This window comes from Salvelinus namaycush, chromosome 33, assembly GCF_016432855.1.
Source record: "Salvelinus namaycush isolate Seneca chromosome 33, SaNama_1.0, whole genome shotgun sequence".
Lineage (NCBI taxonomy): Eukaryota > Metazoa > Chordata > Actinopteri > Salmoniformes > Salmonidae > Salvelinus > Salvelinus namaycush.
This window is the reverse complement of record NC_052339.1, coordinates 4803848-4819764: the sequence shown is the minus strand read 5'-3', so window position 1 is coordinate 4819764 and position 15917 is coordinate 4803848. Positions and strand designations below refer to the sequence as shown.

The 15917-nt window shown below is 40.2% G+C and overlaps 1 protein-coding gene across 2 annotated transcripts in view; it reads left to right on the top strand.

The window, feature by feature from the left end:
* The window catches only part of LOC120028072 (disks large-associated protein 1-like), a 101637-nt gene that overhangs the window by 13456 nt on the left and 72264 nt on the right, over nt 1–15917 (top strand). The gene's annotated exons all lie outside the window — the stretch shown is intronic.

Genomic DNA, 15917 nt, shown 5'->3' with positions numbered 1-15917 from the left:
TGGATTCTCCTTCTTCATGGAAAGCAACATGATTGATATTACAGATTTACAGATTCAGACCCTCCTATGTCTGATAGTCTGTCAGGCAGGGACCGACTGGGACCAGAAATCAGCCATTTTTTTCTATCAAGACCCCCACACTGACCCATTTTTTTCTGTGAAGCCCCCCATTATTTGCCAAATAATGATAATTATGTGCAAACCCCCCCCCCTATTTAGACAGGCCCACTGGGCTAAAGATGGACCAACCCATGTCCAGTTTGTTTCTGCTGTCAGGTGATGTGTTTTACAAGTAAATGAATTAACAAGAGATGTGTTAACTTCCAAGGTTTAAAAGTTGACTTTCATAATTTTCAAAAAGTTGTCCTGTGTGGAGTCTGTTGAGACTTCCATTCCTGGCGCAACAGCAAATTCCTTTCAGTGGTGGAAAAAGTACACAACTATCATAATTGCGTAAAATGAAAGAAACCTTAATAGAAAATGACAAAATAAAAGTAAAAGTCACGCAGTAAAATTCTACTTGAGTATTAGTATTTGGTTTAAAATATACTTAGTATAAAAAGTAAATGTAATTGCTAAAATATACTTAAGTATCAAAGTAAAAGTATAAATAATTTAAAATTCCTTATATTAAACCTCTACGGGATCGGTGTCCTTAAACCGGGACAGTTGTTGCTCAATATGCGATAATGTGACTAGAATGACGTTGTAAACAACAGCCAATTCCGGGATATAGACATGTCTTATATGGGCAGAAAGCTTAAATTCTTGTTAATCTAACTGCATCTTCAATTTACAGTAGCTATTAAAGCAAAGTAAAGTAAAGTAATTCTTCACTGGATCAGTCTGAAACTTTGCACACACATCTAAATTACACCTAGAATCATATCTCAATGTATGGCCTTTCTCTTGCATTTCAAAGATGATGATAAAAATAGAAAACACATGTTTTTTTTTGTTTTTATTATCTTTTACCAGATCTAATGTGTTATATTCTCCTACGTTCATTTCACATTTCCACAAACTTCAAAGTGTTTCCTTTCAAATGGTATCAAGAATACGCACATCCTTGCTTCAGGTACTGAGCTACAGGCAGTTAGATTTGGGTATGTCATTTTATGCGAAAATTGATGGCAGATGGCAAACCAGATGGCACCATTTTCTTGTTTTTTAAATTTACGGAAAGCCAGGTGCACACTCCAACAATCAGACATAATTTACAAACGAAGCTTGTGAGTTTAGTGATTCCGGCAGATTAGAGGCAGTACGGATGACCAGGGATGTTCGGTTGTTAAGTGCGTGAATTTGACTATTTTCCTGTCCTGTTAAGCATTGAAAATGTAACAAGTACTTTTAGGTGTCACAGAAAAATGTATGGAGTAAAAAGTACATTATTTTCGTAACGAATGTAGTGAAGTAAAATAAGTCAAAAATATAAATAGTAAAGTAAATTACAGATACCCCAAAAAACTACTTTAGTAGTACTTTCAAGTATTTTTACTTAAGTACTTTACACCACTGTTTCACTGTATGTGTTCATGAAAAATTCAACAGTATAGAGAAACATCTGAAAGGATTTATGTAGCTGCTGCATTTACAAGATAAATACTGAAAAGTTGCTCCCACAGATACAGGACCACCCATCCTATTAAGTAGACAAGAGATTGTCAATGAAAGCATATTACTGCATATCACAATGATGTCATCTTGATTATGTACTTATTTTTCATGCATTTCATGTCTCGTATCTTTCCCAACACTGCCTACATCTGTTGAGGGCACATATTCTGACATCACAAGATCCCCTAGTTTGTAGTCTCGGCACAGAAGCAACACGTCTGTCAGTGGTGGCTGGTGGCACTAAATCGGAGGACGGGCTCATATTGAATGGAACAGTATCAAACACATCAAACACATGCTTTCCATGTGTTTGGTACCAGTCCATTTCAATCATTACTATGGGAGGTAATGGTGTCTGTCCATTATCTCCCATTTAACAGTCTGATGAGCTCATTATTACTACTACGGACGTATACGTGCTCGCGTGTGTGTTTCCACGCTACGAAACACCACACTGACACACACTTATAGCCTATAGAAGAAAAACAGTGTTTGTTATCTCTCCCACTGAAGTCAGTGAGTAAGGAAGTCTGTAATAAACAAGTTTCTATGAGGTGAATATCAATTAATCTCTCTCTGGATGCTCAGTCATCATTACGGAGAGAGCTGAGCACTGTGCGATGCCAATTATGTAACGGTGGTGCAGCACAGGGGCAGGTTAGTGACTTTAATAGGCCCATATGCACGTAACACACACACGTGCACACACACACACACACACACACACACACACACACACACACACACACACACACACACACACACACACACACACACACACACACACACACCAAATTACTTTAAAGCTAGAATCCTTAATTGAAACAATAACAAAACGACACCCCGCCTCTGTTTTGGTGAAAAGCTGGGGGATGGGCCTGTAGAAATGCTGGAGAAATGTAACCACTTAAATTCGTAGACAGACCTATGGATGGAAAGACTGACCATCCATTATATACAAAATATAGATTTAATCATGTTTTGAGGATATACAGTATATGTTTACATTTACTTTGTTTACAAACATTGGAGTAAAACAATCTTATATGTTGGGTTCTGATGAGGTATGACAGTTAAACTAAGCTCACAAGGCATTTATATATAAGTCCAAAAAATGGATGTAGGAACTATGGATTCTAGCGTTAGTAGTCTTGGGGACTTCCATCAACTCCTGATAGGACATCACAATACAAACAGAAAGGTAGCTAGCTATTGCTGTTCGGTGGAGAAAAGAGGGACACAGGGATTAGCTGTAAAGAGGGACACCGGGATTGGCTGTTGTCTCAGTAACACTCCATCCTATTGGGTGATCGTAAAAGCTCCTTTCAGAATATCTCAAATAATGTTTGCGTTGCAAGCAGACAACATTGCAGACATTGCATTGCGTCACTCAATGGTTGTGTGCCACGTCATCAGATTGATATATCACAGAATGTAGTTAGCTGATATTTGAAACATCTTTCCAGGCGCTCTGATATCCACACAGCTCAAACAAATCATTTGTGATACCTTTGCTATGGTAAAAGTTGTTAATGAATGCCTGGCCATAGTGTCCTGAGCAAGTCGGTAACTTCTTAACCAGAAATGAGGTTATAGCGGTAAAACAAATTGTTAAAATAATTTGCAACCTTTGCCTGGTCATAACATAAAACATCAATATGCAGGCCAATACTACATGATTTTACCTTATGGGGAGTTTTTGAGCCAATGTCCTTTAATATTTTCCACAGTTTACAAGGCTGATGTAAATTGTCATGAACAGCGTCTATGTAATGTTGGGATTTGGCCTTATCCATTCCGTGTCTTGCCTGGTTTCTACAGTTAATATAACCATCATAATCTTGTTGGAGATTTGTCCTTTTGAATTTGGCCAGGCAGCGATCCCTTTTCCTTATGAGGTCTAAGATCTCGGAAGTGCTCCATTTCCCTAACCGCTGTTTGATTCGAAATTGTTTCTTCAGAGCCAGAGAGTTGAGTGCAGACAGAAACATATCTTTAAAAAGATAAAAAGCTTGATCAACAACATCACAGTTTAGAGACCAATCCAAACTTAAAGTACTTCTACAAAACGTTCCTTTGAGTATTTTTTCATAGACCAGACCTTCATGTATTTATTACCTGCCTCTAGTAGTATTTTGGATTTCTTACAGGCACAATAGGTTACCATATCATCCCTAAAACCAATATTTAAGACTCCTGACTGAAAGACATTCTCTTGGTCTGATACAATAATCAAATCCAAAGTTGATTTACTGTCAATGCAGACCCGGGTTGGGTCAACAATCAGTTGTTTCAGTCCAAATAACACATTAAAGTTATACAGGGCATTTACTAGTGTACTTTTCTTGGGCGATAACTGCACATGTTGTATTCAAATCGCCAAGCAGAATATATTCCTTATCAGCAAATACATTGTGATCACAGCAATCGATTCAAGTAAATTGTATAAATGATTCTGCTTCGGAGGCCAATAGCACACACCAACAAGTATAGAACGACATTTAGGAATCAGTATGTCTACCCATGCAACCTCAAGACCATCCATTTTCAGATATGAACGAGAGTTAAAATGCACATCATTCCTAGTAAAAACACACACACCGCCAGTGTTTCGGTTTCGGTCAGCTCTATGAATGCTATAACCAGGTAGCTCAACCTCATTGTCCTCAGTTGACCCATCGAGCCATGTCTCAGTCCCAGCAACTACTGCAGCCCAGGTGTTAGAAGCGTGGACTTTTAATTCCTCTAATTTCGGCAGCGGTGCGTTCATATGGATAAAGTGAAGTCCTCTCTGATTGAATCAGTCAAACATGTCATTTTCTGTGCCCCACTGCTGATACATCGACTATCTCATCTAGATTGCACTCATCGTCCCTGCTTGTGTCCAGCATCCCAATGTTTGGCACTGCTTTTAAACAGCATACATTGCAAACAAGCAAAAATGTTACTTTGAGACTTTACAGCATCATGTTGGATATCTCCACACTTTATGTGAAAAAATAAATCCTTCTCTCTGTGATTAGTTTATGTTGTTATTATAACGCATTAATTCAGTCTGTTTCTGTCAAAATAGAATGATGAAAAAATGTGAAATCTAGGCCAGGAAAAAATTAGTTTGACTCAAATAATACAGACAGTGGGAGTTTTTTGGTCAAAATGGATGTCATTATTTTTCACCAAACACCTGTTTTCTCTCTTTGGCTATAAAATAATAATTCACAATTTAGACTGTGGTTTTATTTATGGGTTTGAATAAATGGTGACACTGACATTGTGTTCTGGTTGGAAGTAAACATATCAACTGAATAAAGAGCATGTGTCCCAAATGGCACCATATTCCCTTTTTAGTGCACTCCTTTTTTACCAGGATCCGTAGGGCTCTGATCAAAAGTAGTGAACTAGATTATGGTTGCGTTCCAGGCTGACTACAATTGCAGACATATACCAGATATCGACAGAGTTTCCAATCTACTATGCTTAATGAGCACAAACAAAGCAACTAGGCTGGATAACCTTCCTGCAAGATTCATAAAGGATAGTGCTTGTGTCAATGCTAAAATGATAACGCATATTGTAAACCTATTTTATTAGTAGTGGTAAATTTCCCAATGATCTCAAAACAGCCAAGAAGTAAAACAAAGGTAGGAAACTAGGCCTGTGTCAATCCGCAGCACCTTATCCAAAGTTGTTGAGAAATTTGTATTTTAATCAACTTGAGGGATACCTTCTCAAGCACAAACTTCTTCATGAACTCCAATCTGGCTTTAGAACAGCTCATTCCACGGATACTTGCCTCATCCACCTTTTTGACCACATCAAGCAAAAAAAAGTGAGAAGGGGAACTATACAGATATGGTCATGTTAGACTTGCAGAAAGCTTTTGACACTGTGGACCATGATATTCTCCTGATGAAACTGAAATGCGTGGGTCTAAATGATGTAGCAGTGAATTGGTTTAGGTCTTATCTGACCAACAGAACAAGTATGTCAAGTATGTCATGTTGGTGATGTTCTGTCAGAGGCCAAAGAAATATCCTGTGGAGTACCACAGGGATCAATTTTAGGGCCTCTCTTATTTCTTATATATGTTAATAATATGCCAGATACAGTAAAGTGCAAACTCCTGCTTTATGCTGATGACTCAGCCATACTGATATCAGAAAAGGATACAGTTTACATAGAGGAGACACAACAAATTGTCGCTGCATTTGGGAAAAATGTAATCGATTTTGAAACAAAACGTAGATTGCTTAGGGCTGACAAGATAAAGAATCCAAAACAAGTGTAACTTACAGTGCATTCGAAAAGTATTCAGACCCTTTGACTTGTTCCACATTTTGTTATGTTACAGCCTTATTCTAAAATGAATTAAATCATTTTTCCCCCTCATCACTCTACACATACTACCCCATAATGACAAAGCAAAAACTGGTTTGTAGACATTTTTGCAAGTGTATACAATTTTTTTTTAAATATATCACATTTACATAAGTATTCAGGCCCTTTACTCAGTACTTTTCTGAAGCACCTTTGGCAGCTATTACAGCCTAGAGTATTTTGGGTATGATGATACAAGCTTGGCACACCTGTATTTCGGGAGTTTCTCTCATTCTTCTCTGCAGATCCTATCAAGCTCTGTCAGGTTGGATGGGGAGCGTCGCTGCACAGCTTTTTCAGGTTTCTCCAGAGATATTCGATCTGGTTCAAGTCCGGGCTCTGGCTGGGCCACTCAAGGACGTTCAGAGACTTGTCCCAAAGCCAATCCTGCGTTGTTTTGGCTGTGTGCTTGGCTGAGTGCTTGGCTGAGTGTTTGGCTGTGTGCTTGGCTGTGTGATTGGCTGTGTGTCAAGGTGAACCTTGACCCCCGTTTGAGGTCCTGAGCGCTCTGGAGCAGGTTTTCATCAATGATCTCTCTGTACTTTGCTCTGTTCATCTTTCCCTCGATCCTGACTAGGCTCCCAGTCCCTGCCACTGAAAAACATCCCCACAACAAGATACTACCACCACCATGCTTCACCGTAGGGATGGTGCCAGGTTTCCTCCAAATGTGTCACTTGGAATTCAGGCCGAAGAGTTCAATCTTGGTTTCATGAGACCAGAAAATCTTTTTTCTCATGGTCTGAGAGACTTTGGGTGCCTTTTGGCAAACTCCAAGCGGGATGTCGTGCCATTTACTGAGGAGTGACTTCCGTCTGACCATTCAACCATAAAGGCCTGATTGGTGGAGTGCTGCAGAGATGGTTGTCCTTCTGGAAGGTTCTCCCATCTCCACAGAGGCACTTGGAGCTCTGTCAGAGGGACCATTGGGTTCTTGGTCACCTCCCTGACCAAGGCCCTTCTCCCCCGATTGCTCAGTTTGGCCGGGCGGTCAGCTCTAGGAAGTCTTAGTGGTTTCAAACTTCTTCCATTTAAGAATAATGGAGGCCACTGTGTACTTGGGGCTCTTCAATGCTGCAGAATTTCTTTGGTGCTCTTCCCCGGATCTGTGCCCCGACACAATCCTGTCTTGGAGCTCTATGGACAATTCCTTTGACCTTATGGCTTGGTTTTTGCTCTGACATGTACTGTCAACTGAAGGACCTTATATAGACAGGCATGTGCCTTTCCAAATCATGTCCAATCAATTGAATTTACCACAGGTGGAAACATCTCAAGCATGATTATTGGAGCTCAATTTCGAGTCTAAATACTTATGTAAAGAAGCTATTTCAGTTTTTTTTATATACATTTGCAATCATTTCTAAATGCCTGTTTTCATTTTGTCATTACAGGTTTTTGTTTGTAGATTAATGAGGAAATAATTTAATTTAATCAATTTTAGAATAAGGCTGTAACGTAACAAAATGTGGAAAAAGTCAAGGGGTCTGAATACTTTCTTGCACTGTATCTTGGTGTGTCCCTAGATCATTCCCTTTCTGGAGACCTGATTACTGCTACTTTCTAAAATGTCAAACAAATAGACATTTGTATATCGTAACACTAGGTATTTTAACATCAAAAGTTAAGAAACTGCTTGTCTCAACCTTGATTCAGCATCATTTTGACTATGCCTGCTCTGCTTGGTATAGTGGGCTATCAAAAAAGCTGAAAAAGAAAATGCAGGTCATGCAAAATAATGTCATCAGCTGAATGTCCCCCCTTAGTTCCCATGTGGGGGTACAGGAGTTCCAGGAGGTGGGCTTATTGCCTTCGCAGTCCAGAGTGGACCAACTTAAACTTAATCATATGTTAGACATCTTAAATAATTGTGCCTCGGGTTATATGAAAAGCCACATTTATATGGTCTATAACCAACACAGTTACAATGCCAGAGCTAGTGTTATGTACCGCGAGGAGCACGTTTTTCTACACATGCATTTGTCTATGGAATAGCCCCCACTTGGAGATCAACCAAAGTAAAGGGAAAATAGCTTTAAAAAGCAGGCAAAGGTTTTCATTTGGACATGGTTGTCGAAATAAGAGAAACCACTCCACTGCCCCTTGTGTCCCCTACTGCTGGTCAGGTGTATTTATTAGAGTGATAGGTATGATGTGCAATGAATAGATTGGTTTTTTACCTCTACAGGACCAGTGTCCTGAAATTGGGACAGTAGCTGCTCAATATGTGATATGTCACTAGAATGGAGTTGTAAACAACAGCCAACTATCCAGGACATAGACATGTCTTATATCGTCAGAAAGCTTAAATGATTGTTAATCTAACTGCAGTGTCCAATTTACAGTAGCTATTACAGTGAAAAAATACCATGCTATTGTTTGAGGATAGTGCACAACAACAAAACACTTTAATCAAGGCAACTGGTTTAATACATTCACCTCTGACGGTAAATAATGTAATCTTGCTCTGATTTGTCATCCTGTGGGTCCCAGAGATAAAATGTAGCATAGTTTTGTTTGATAAAATAAAGTGATAAAAAGAGTGATTCATTCTCTTCTACAAACTTTTTTCAAAACTGAAAAAGTAAAACATTGCTACTAAGAGTAGAAAAGCTAAATCTAAGTCCAAGTATACAAATTTGAATGTATTATTGCAGAAAACTCTGAGTGAGCGCAGTTTTGATTCTAACGCAGAATAAATGTTTTTGGAAGGAAAAAATCCACTTTTAGATCAGTAAGTAAAATATGTTATTGCTTCTCATCTTAATGCAGTAGCTTAATTAAATGGTTGCATATTCATTTGAGATATTTTTCTTTGATTTCTTTATATACGTGTATATGTGATCAACCGGCTCAAATCGGTCTCATGTAGAAACATTATATAAAACTCAGAGCTACAAAATGGTATATCATACACTACAGTTGAGGAACAATGGGAAAGTAATTCTGCTTTGAAAGTTAATAAACTTGTAAACTCATTTTTGAGAAAAATTGCCTGTTTTGGTACTACTACTGGAGAGCCCTTCTTTGTCTACACCCATTCAGCATCGTTCACACCCTCTAAAGCTTTAGCCCCACCCATCTCTTTAAGGGTTGAACCCAGCGTTCTGTACTAACAGCAGCCAAGCACCCTAGCTAACTTGCTAGCTACTTCCAGACACAAATGAGAGAACAGCTCACTGAACATTACTGGCCCTAGCAGAGCTGGTTAGGCTGTTATGTTATCCAGAGCGTTGTTGACTGCAACAGTGCTGTCAGATTGTACGTTCGTAAATTCAGAGCGTTCGCTCTGGTCGATGAGTAGGGTTGATCCGAATGCTCTGACCTCACAACGGCAGTCAAGCACCCAAACTAACTGGCAAACATTGGCTAGCTTGCTAGCTACTTCCAGACACAAATGAGAGAACAACTCACTCTGACCATTTACTCGCCCTAGCAGAGCTGGTTAGGCTGTTTTCATGTTATCCAGAGCATTGGTGACTGTAACTGTGCTTCTGGCAACAATTTAATTATGCTTTTTTACCGACGTTTACTGACACCGGCCATATTCAACAGGTGTTGAGCGTTCGTAAATTCCTCAGTTATTCTGTGCTCTGGCACTCTCAGACGAAAGTGCTCTGAAATCGGAGCAGATGGCCAGACTGAATTTACGAACACACCCGAAATGGTTACTTGCATTGTGGAGTCTTTTGTTAAGACATGTAGGTAGCTAGCTATCTAGGTAAACAATGAACCATAATCCCAACTCATGACATTACAGTAATCCCAATTCATGACCAACCAGGTTCAATGTTAGCTAGCTAACATTCGGCAATAGCTAGCCAAGCAAAAGACTCAGAGAGACAAATTATAAGATCATACACGTAACGTTGGCTAGAGAGCCAGCCAGCTAACGTTAATGTCCATTGCTCGTGTCCATTGCTCGTGTTTCTTAGCCCAAGCAAGTCTCTTTTTATTATTGGTGTCCTTTAGTAGTGGTCTATTTGCAGAAATTCGACCATGAAGGCTGGATTCATGCAGGCTCCTCTGAACAGTTTATGTTGAGATGTGTCTGTTACTTGAACTCTGTGAAGCATTTATTTGGGCTGCAATTTCTGAGGTGCAGTTAACTCTAATGAACTTATCCTCTGCAGCAGAGGTAACTCTGGGTCTTCCTTTCCTGTGGAGGTCCTCATGAGAGCCAGTTTCATCATAGTGCTTGATGGTTTTTGCGACTGCACTTGAAGAAACTTTCAAAGTTCTTGAAATGTTCTGTATTGACTGACCTTCATGTCTTAAGGTAGTGATGGACTGTCGTTTGCTTATTTGAGCTGTTCTTGCCATAATATGGACTTGGTCTTTTACCAAATAGGGCTATATTCTTTATACCACCCCTACCTTGTCACAACACAACTGATTGGCTCAAATGCATTAAGAAGGAAAGAAATTCCACAAATGAACTTTTAACAACAATTTCATTATAGTGATTGTGTTCCCCATACTCTATAATAGTTCATTTGTTGGGAGGCATTGGATCAGCATTCTCGCCACGTCTCCTGTTAGTACCTTTTATGTAGGGAAGCTTATGATCCATAATTTATGACATTCCTAGAGTTTGTAAAAAAAAAAAAATGTTTATTACCATAGCATTTTGGTATCTGTAGTTATGTTCTTGAATATGTATCAATTGACCAATTCGGACACTTGGAGGCTACTTGGGTACATTTGGGCAAACTCGTGAGGGACACCTGGGAGACTTCATATTAAATATTATGTAGCTCTCTCATTCTTGAACGTATCAGTCTGAAACTTTGCATACACAATGTTGACCTGTTATGGACAACATCTACATTTCAAAGATGTTGCAAGATAAAAATAGAAAAGGTGTGTTTCTTTTTGTTTTGTTTTACCTTCTACCAGATCTATTGTGTTACATTCTCCTACATTCATTTCACATCTCCACAAACTTCAAAGTGTTTCCTTTCAAATAATATCAATAATATCCATATCCTTGCTTCAGGGCCTGAGCTACAGGCAGTTAGATTTGGGTATGTCATTTTATGCGGAAATTGAGATGAAGGGATTGTTTTTTAATGTCGAAATATGAAATAAATATGGTTGATTTTTAAGGTTAGGGAAAAGTGCAGCGAATAGTGACACTTTTTAGGATGTCAATATAAATGAATGTATTTATGGTTGTTTGTAAGTTTGTCTTGCCTTATAATCATTATATGTGTTATTGTTTTTACCATCGAGGACCACTTTGCCAACAAGCATTCCAATTAATACTTTTAAGTAATATCCTCTGCTCCACGTTGTACATTTTGTTGTGGTATATGTATGTTACCCAAAATTAATTAAATGCAAAAAAGGACAGAAAGAGAAAAAGAGAGCGAGCGAGTAAGTGAGGCAGACAGAGGAGAGAGTGACGTACATAACACAGCTTGTAACTCTGTTATGGAGGATGAGACGGACACACACACACACACACACACACACACACACACACACACACACACACACACACACACACACACACACACACACACACACACACACACACACACACACACACACACACACACACACACACACAGAGGCCTACTGAGTAGCATGTGTTCATTAAAAAATACCTGTTTCAATGGGCCTCTCCAGGATAACGCAACCCCCTTTGAAGTCATGTTGATTGCAGGCAGGCAGGCTCTGGCATTTGATTGGACACAATAAATATGTTCCTGATCGTAATCAGTCTCACAGGGGGTGATCAGTCGGTGAATGGATGGAGACTGTGGAGGGATAGAGGTCCTTCATACATTTAGATCAAGTTTTTTGTACCCTCTCTATTTCCTTCTTTCCCTCTACCTTTAGGATCAATGCTTATTCCTCTTGCCCCACTCTCTCATCCCTTGTCTCACCCCCTTAATCTTCTCTCCTCTCCTATTCCTCCCATCCTCTGTCTCCACCCCTCAGTGCACCAGTCCCTGTGTGTCGCTCTTTTGCCCCACGTGTTCCTTCCATCCAAGAATCAGTAATCACGTTGGGATTCACTGTGGTAACCACACTCTGTTTTAAGGAGGGCATACATAATTAAGGAAGACCGGACCTGGAGGGAGAGAGTCACAGGAGAGAAGGAGGATGTGTGTGTACATGCGCATGTGTGTGCGTGTGTGTCCTGTTTGAAAACGATTGAACTCGCTCCACATGAACTTCTGTGTCATGTCATGTTGCTTGTCCAACGATTGTATGCTGTTGAACTTATATAATGTATCCTAGAAAGGCGGTAAGCTATTTACTTTTCATATGTTGCATAACACCAATACGTATGAATGGTGGAGTTGTATTTCTGGACCTACACACACCACAGCAAATTCTACAGTGTTAAATCAACACTGAAAGAGTGGGACCATATACACACTGGAACCAGTGTAAAGTGTTGGTCCCATGTTCCATGAGCTGAAATAAAAGCTGACATTTTCCAATGCGCAAAAAAGTTTTATTTCTCTCAAATTTTGTTCACAAATTTGTTTACATCCCTGTTAGTGAGCAATTTTCCTTTACCAAGATAATCCGTTCACGAGACAGGTGTGGCATATCATGAAGCTGATTAAACAGCATGATCACTACACAGGTGCACCTTGTACTGGGGACAATAAAAGGCCACTCTAAAATGTGCAGTTTTGTCACGCAACCCAATGCCACAGATGTCTCAACTTTTGAGGGAGCATGCAATTGGCATGTCGGCAGGGATGTCCCTGTCCCTGTGGCTAGGTGTATGGTATTTCCTCTGGACACATTGGTGTGCCTGGCTTCCAGGTTGAGCCTGCATTGTGTCAAGAAGCAGTGCAGCTTGGTTGGGATCGTGTTTTGGAGGATGTGTGGTTCTCGACCTTCGCTTCTTCCGAGTCCATACGAGAGTTGCATTGATGAGACAAGACTGTAACTACCAATTGGGGAGAAAATACTGTTTCAAGATGTTCAACATAGGACTGAATCCAGATGGTGGGTCACATACAGTGTATTCAAACCCTTTTGTTACAGCCTTATTCTAAAATTGATTAAATTGTTTTTTCCCCAAATCAATTTACACACAATACCCCATAATGATGAAGTAAAAACTGGTTTATAGAAACTTACGCAAATGTATTTAAAACATTAAAAAAAAATGAAATATCACATTTACGTAAGTATTCAGACCCTTTACTCAGTACTTTGTTTAAGCACCTTTGGCAGCAATTACAGCCTCAATTCTTCTTGGGTATGACGCTACAAGGTTGGCACACCTGTATTTGTGGAGTTTCTCCCATTCTTCTCTGCAGATCCTCTCAAGCTCTGTCAGGTTGGATGGGGAGCGTCGCTGCACAGCTATTTTCAGGTCTCTCCAGAGATGTTCGATAGGGTTCAATTCCTGGCTCTCGCTGGGCCACTCAAGGATATTCAGAGACTTGTCCCAAAGCCACTCCTGCGTTTCATGAGCAAAGTACTTTGCTTCATTTATCTTTCCCTTGATCCTGACTAGTCTCCCAGCCTCTGCTGCCGAAAAACATCCCCACAGCATGATGCTGCCACCACTATGCTTCACCATAGGGATAGTGCCAGGTTTCCTCCAGACGTGAACCTTGGCATTCAGGCCAAAGAGTTCAATCTTGGTTTCATCAGACCAGAGAATCTTGTTTCTCATGGTCTGAGAGTCTTTGGGCGCCTTTTGGTAAACTCCAAGCGAGCTGTCATGTGCCTTCTACTGAGGAGTAGCTTCCATCTGGCCACTCTACCATAAAGGCCAGATTGGTGCAGAGATGGTTGTCCTTCTGTAAGGTTCTCCCATCTCCACAGAGGAACTCTGGAGCTCTGTCAGAGTGACCATCGGGTTCTTGGTCACCTTCCTGACCAAGGCTGTTCTCCCACGACTGCTCAATTTGGCTGGGCGGCCAGCTCTAGGAAGAGTCTTGGTAATTCCAAACTTCTTCCATTTAAGAATGATGGAGGCCACTGTGTTTTTGGGGACCTTCAATGCTGCAGAAATGTTTCGGTACCCTTCCCCTGATCTGTTTCTCGACACAGTCTCGGCGCTCTACGGACAATTCCTTCGACCTCATTGCTTGATTTTTGCTCTGACATGCTTTGTCAACTGTGGGACCTTATATTGACAGGTGTGCCTTTCCAAATCATGTCCAATCAATTGAATTTACCACGGGTGGACTCCAATCAAGTTGTAGAAACATCTCAAGGATGATCAATGGAAACAGGATGCACCCAAGCTCAATTTCGAGTCTCATATCAAAGGGTCTGAAAACTTATGTAAATAAGGTATTTCTTCTTTTTTTATATACATTTGCAAAGATTTCCAAAAAAACTGTATTCACTTCATCATTATGGGGTATTGTGTGTAGATGGATGAGGAAAAACATTAATTGAATACATTTTAGAATAAGCCTGTAATGTAACAAAATGTTGAAAACTCCAATTGCACTGTATATACTGTAAATCTCCCATATGGCATGTCTCTTGTGACGCAGTTAACAGTGTCCCCAGTGAAAGTTGCGCCCCTGATCTTTGCCATTGACGAATAGGGTTAACTTTTCATTTTATTTGCTGACACCTTACGGTCAAATCTTAGCACCAGCAGAGTAGCTATCTAGCTATATACCACACCTTCTCCGATGTTGTTTACAAGGCGGTACTTCTTTAAATGAGGTAAATATGTTACCGTTGGTGTAATAAAATTGGAGTTAAGGTGATGTCACCTTGTCCCCTTAATAATGAATTCAAGTGTTTGACATGGGGAGAGGAAAAGGACATTTTTGATCACATTTTGTCAAAGTACAAGCAACAGTCATTTTTCATACTTTGATCTGAGTTCCTTCAAATATTATCCAATTTCATGAAAAACATGGTTTCGACTGTTAATGACATTTAAAGAACTTGTTTTTATTTGCAACATATACACTTAGGATCTCACTTGGTTGAGGCAATAAAAAGGATGTGGATGAATGCAACAGCCATGTCTCTGTCACTAACAAATACAGTCATGGGTACTAACTGCACAATTTACTTGAAAGGTAAGGCACTCTGGGAAATATTCAAATAAGGTTTTACACTAAGAGATGTGTTGATCGCTTATTGTATATGGAACTTGCTGCACACACACACACACACACACACACACACACACACACACACACACACACACACACACACACACACACACACACACACACACACACACACACACACACACACACACACACACACACACACACACACACACACAGGTGATTTCCCACCTGCTTGGTGACTGCAGGTTAGGGCTAATGAGCTCACCCTTCAGATTCCTCTGAGGGAGAGCTGTGTGTGTGTGTGTGTGTGTGTGTGTGTGTGTGTGTGTGTGTGTGTGTGTGTGTGTGTGTGTGTGTGTGTGTGTGTGTGTGTGTGTGTGTTTGAACCTCTATTCCACCTACTTCGCACACACTGCTTTTCATCTCCCCACTACTTACATGCATCAGAGCTTGCCCAAGTCCTTTTTTTCTCCACCCTGTCAAGCGAATCAAAAGATATTCCAAGGACACTCAAAGCTTATGTGAGTATTAAACAATGCGCTCGTTGATTAGATATGGGATGGTCCTGAAGCGATTGAATATTCAGAAAGAGTGCTCTACTTCTCTATACTCTTTCTATACACACACACACACGCGCGCACACACACACCAGAAGAGGCTGGTGGAAGGGGTATAGGAGGATGTGCTCATCATAACGACTGGAATGGAATCAAACACATGGAAACAATATATCTGACTCCCTTCCATTTATTCCATTCCAGCCATTACACTAAGCCCATCCTCCTACATCTCATCAAACCGGCCCCCTCTGACACACACACACAGCCTCTCCTGTTGTCTCTCTCCTCGTTCTTTCTCTCATGCATACATAAACATACACTCTTTCCT